The sequence below is a fragment of the Coregonus clupeaformis genome, unplaced genomic scaffold (genome assembly GCF_020615455.1).
Source record: "Coregonus clupeaformis isolate EN_2021a unplaced genomic scaffold, ASM2061545v1 scaf0183, whole genome shotgun sequence".
In the NCBI taxonomy this organism is placed as follows: domain Eukaryota; kingdom Metazoa; phylum Chordata; class Actinopteri; order Salmoniformes; family Salmonidae; genus Coregonus; species Coregonus clupeaformis.
Genome location: NW_025533638.1, coordinates 552501 through 557500, shown reverse-complemented (window position 1 = coordinate 557500; position 5000 = coordinate 552501).

The window sequence follows — 5000 nt, the reverse complement described above, 5'->3', positions numbered from 1 at the left end:
TCTACAATAATCGAGAATTTCAACAAGCATTTTGCTACAGCTGGCCATGCTTTCCATCTGGCTACCACTAACCTGGCCACCAACTCTGCACCCTCTGCTGCAACTTGCCCATGCCCCCCGCTTCTCCTTCACACAAATTCAGACAGCTGATGTTTTGAAAGCGCTGCAAAATCTGGACCCCTACAAATCAGCTGGGCTAGACAATCTGGACCCTTTCTTTCTAAAACTAGCCGCCGAAATTGTCGCAACCCCTATTACTAGTCTGTTCAACCTCTCTTTCATAACGTCTGAGATCCCCAGAGATTGGAAAGCTGCCGCGGTCATCCCCCTCTTCAAAGGGGTGACACTCTAGATCCAAACTGCTACAGACCTATATCCATCCTGCCCTGCCTTTCGAAAGTATTCGAAAGCCAAGTTAACAAACAGATCACCGACCATTTCGAATACCACCGTACCTTCTCCGCTATGCAATCCGGTTTCCGAGCTGGTCACGGGTGCACTTCAGCCACGCTCAAGGTCCTAAACGATATTATAACCACGATTGATAATAGACAGTACTGTGCAGCCGTCTTCATCGACCTGGCCAAGGCTTTCGACTCTGTCAACCACCGCATTCTTATTGGCAGACTAAATAGCCTTGGTTTCTCAAATGACTGCCTCGCCTGGTTCACCAACTACTTCTCAGATAGAGTTCAGTGTGTCAAATCGGAGGGCCTGTTGTCTGGACCTATGGCAGTCTCTATGGGGTGCCACAGGGTTCAATTCTTGGGCCGACACTTTTCTCTGTGTATATCAATGATGTCGCTCTTGCTGCTGGTGACTCTCAGATCCACCTCTACGCAGACGACACCATTTTGTATACATCTGGCCCTTCATTGGACACTGTGTTAACAAACCTCCAAACGAGCTTCAATGCCATACAACAATCCTTCAGTAGCCTTCAACTGCTCTTAAACACTAGTAAAACTAAATGCATGCTTTTCAATCGAACGCTGCTAGCACCCGCCCACCCGACTAGAATCACCACTCTGACGGGTTTGACCTAGAGTATGTGGACAACTACAAATATCTAGGTGTCTGGTTAGACTGTAAACTCAACTTCCAGACTCACATAAAGAATCTCCAATCCAAAGTTAAATCTAGAATCGGCTTCCTATTTCGCAACAAAGCCTCCTTCACTCATGCTGCCAAACATGCCCTCGTAAAACTGACTATCCTACCGATCCTTGACTTCGGCGATGTCATTTACAAAATAGCCTCCAACACTCTACTCAGCAAATTGGATGTAGTCTATCACAGTGCCATCCGTTTTGTCTCCAAAGCCCCATACACTACCCACCACTGTGACCTGTACGCTCTTGTTGGCTGGTCCTCACTACATGTTCGTCGTCAAACCCACTGGCTCCAGGCCATCTATAAATCACTGCTAGGCAAATCCCCGCCTTATCTTAGCTCATTGGTCACCATAGCAGCACCCACCCGTAGTCTGCGCTCCAGCAGGTATATCTCACTGGTCATTCCCAAAGCCAACACCTCCTTTGGCCGCCATTCCTTCCAGTTCTCTGCTGCCAATGACTGGAACGAATTGCAAAAATCTCTGAAGCTGGAGACTCTTATCTCCCTCAATAACTTTAAGCATCAGTTGTCAGAGCACCTTACCGATCACTGCACCTGTACACAGCCCATCTGAAATTAGCCCACCCAACTACCTCATCCCTATATTGTTATTTATTTTGCTCTTTTGCACCCCAGTATCTCTATTTGCACATCATCTCTTGCACATCTAGCATTCCAGTGTTAATACTATTGTAATTATTCTGCACTATAGCCTATTTATTGCCTTACCTCCATAACTTGCTACATTTGCACACACTGTATATATATTTTCTGTTGTATTTCTGACTTTATGTTTTTTTTACCCCATATGTAACTCTGTGTTGTTTTTATTGCACTACTTTGCTTTATCTTGGCCAGGTCGCAGTTGTAAATGAGAACCTGTTCTCAACTGGCTTACCTGGTTAAATAAAGGTGAAATAAAAATAAATAAAAAACTTCTTAGAAGTACTTTTCTATAGTAAAGTGCCATGAGAAACAGGAGAACCTAACCCCCTCTCCTGCATGCATGTGTGCGCGTGCATGTGTGTTTGTGCGTTCATGTGTGTGTGTGTGTGTGTGTGTGTATGTGTGTCTGTGTGTGTGTGATGCCATGACCTTTCCCTTTGACCTGGTAAGTGACCTTGTTATCCTCCCAGGTTTAATTACCAACGGTAGAATGGTAATCAGAGAGGAATTAGAGTGTCTGTGGTCGGTGGGGGGCGGGGGCAGCGACCAGTGGGAGTCAAATGGGACCGGGACACACACTTGCATGCTCACATACAAACACACGTGTGCACACATATACACACACACACTCAAGAACTAGCACACACACACACACACACACACACATGCACATGCATGTTTTTGTTGTTGTTGTGTTTCTTACTTCCCTTTCAACCTAGTTCTGATAGTTCAACATCAGATCTAGATATGGCACAAAAGTGTTTTTGGACCAACATGGATCTACAGAACTATAACCAGAACCTCAGAACAGATATTCAAATAGAAGAGGCTCATTTTCACAAGAATTCCTCTTTAACGCGCCACATACTGCTTGGAATTAAGTAAGGAACTGATTAGGTATTGATTCCAATCTATTTATTCAGGAGGGGGGAAAAGCAACTCCTACCTACCCTCAGGAAAAGGTAGGAGCAAGGTGTTACTCACAAACCATATGTAATTAATGGGTTATTATGTAGGCCTAGACAGAAATATGTTTTCCAAAACCATAGAGCCTGTCCGTTCTCCTTTAGGTCATCTCGAAATGTTCATGTCCATACAATACAATGCAAAGTGTTTTCAACATCTGGAATTACACTGTTTAAATCCATTATATTTTCATTGTTTGTTTTACATCTCAAAGAGAGGGCTACAAAACAGAGAACCACATTCCCACATATCCTGGCTCATACCTTTACCTTCACACTGTAGGAAGCCAGTTTGGTAATAGGCATTCAAACTCAACAGAATAGACTTTAGTGTTTTACCATTCATTTGGCATTAAAAAGACACTAAATACCATTACATAACATGAAATACCATTAAATACCACTAAATACCACTGAATAGCATTAAATACCATTAAATAGAGTTGATATTTTCACCCGGTGCTTTTACACATTCCTTTCCCTCCTCCCTCGTCCACTGCAGGTTGCCATGACGATTGCCGGTAGTCACAGCAACAGTGGGGACAGTCTGTTCTGTGAGGCGAGATGGAGAGAGCTTCTCTGAGAACTCCTGGTACAGGTAGTCTACCACTCAACGGGCCTCACAGGAAAGATAACCAACACAGACCATGGGTAGATATGTCTACCACTCAACGGGCCTCACAGGAAAGATAACCAACACAGACCATGGGTAGATATGTCTACCCCTCAACAGGCCTCACATGAAAGATAACCAACACAGACCATGGGTAGATATATAGATACACTAGTACCCTCTGTTGGAGCAAGAACAGGCCTTGCCTCTTTTTCAGTGCTGTTAATAGTTTTACATGGACATGAGCTAAATGCACAAGACTGGGAATATAATACCCCCATACACACACACACACACACACACACACACACACACACACACACACACACACACACACACACACACACACACACACACACACACACACACACACACACACAGCTCTGGCCAAGCTCAATAACATGGGGGATGACATTGATACCTCTACTGGGAAATGGAGTCTAATCATAGCTATGCCTCCCCCATCCTTTGAACCAACCTCTGCCCCAACACATTAAGATGAAGGGTCCTTCTAAGACTGGGGCTTGGTAGGATAGCTGGTAGGATAGCTGGTAGGATAGCTGGGAGCTCAGAGGAGTCAACTGGAGACAACTCTACCCAGGGTTTTGTGACTGTGTTACTGTACTGACCAGTGGCATGTATTCATGGTTGCCAAAGGAAGCCAGACTTCCTAAATATTTTTATGTTTTCACTCCATGTCAATGCTCCCGAGTGGCGCAGTGGTCTAAGGCACTGCATGTCAGTGCTTGAGGCGTCACTACAGATCCCCTGGTTCAATTCCAGGCTGTATCACAACCGGCCGTGATTGGGAGTCCCATAGTGCGGCGCACAATTGGCCCAGCGTTGTCCGGGTTTGGCCGGTGTAGGCCGTCATTGTAAATAAGAATTTGTTCTTAACTGACTTGCCTAGTTAAATAAAGGTTAAAAAAAATAAAATAAAAAAATAATAATTCATACTAGCTTTGCATCTCAAATGTACCACCAGTCAGACATGCCTATTCATTTACATTCTTGTCATTTAGCAGACGCTCTTATCAAGAGCGACCTACAGTTAGTGAGTATTCATTACATCTCCAACACCCAGACTGGAAATATCATGCCTGTCGGTCAGTCAACACACACACACACACACACACACACACACACACACACACACACACACACACACACAGTAAATTGCATATGAATCACAATACATATTAATATGTGTGACCTTATACATGTTATTCACCCAAGTCTAAATTACCTGCATCCCACATGACCCACCACCCTCTTGACTGTCATGTTGCCATGGTTACAGCCAATCCCAAACTTCCCTTTGTCATATGTAATCACAAAGAATCAAGTTAGTTCTATTTATGACATTTCTATCTGCAAGTTTCCACGTTTGCCAACTGAACGTGGCCCAGGATTCTCAGAGGCTTGGGCCCGTAGGCTGATCTAGGATCAGGCCCCTATGTCCATGTAATCTTGATATATTTTTTTTAAAGATTTTATTTTAGTAATTTAGCAGACGCTCTTATCCAGAGCAATTTACAGTTAGTGAGTGCATACATTTTCATACTGGACCCCCGTGGGAAACGAACCCACAACCCTGGCGTTGCAAGTGCCATGCTCTACCAACTGAGCTACAGGGGACC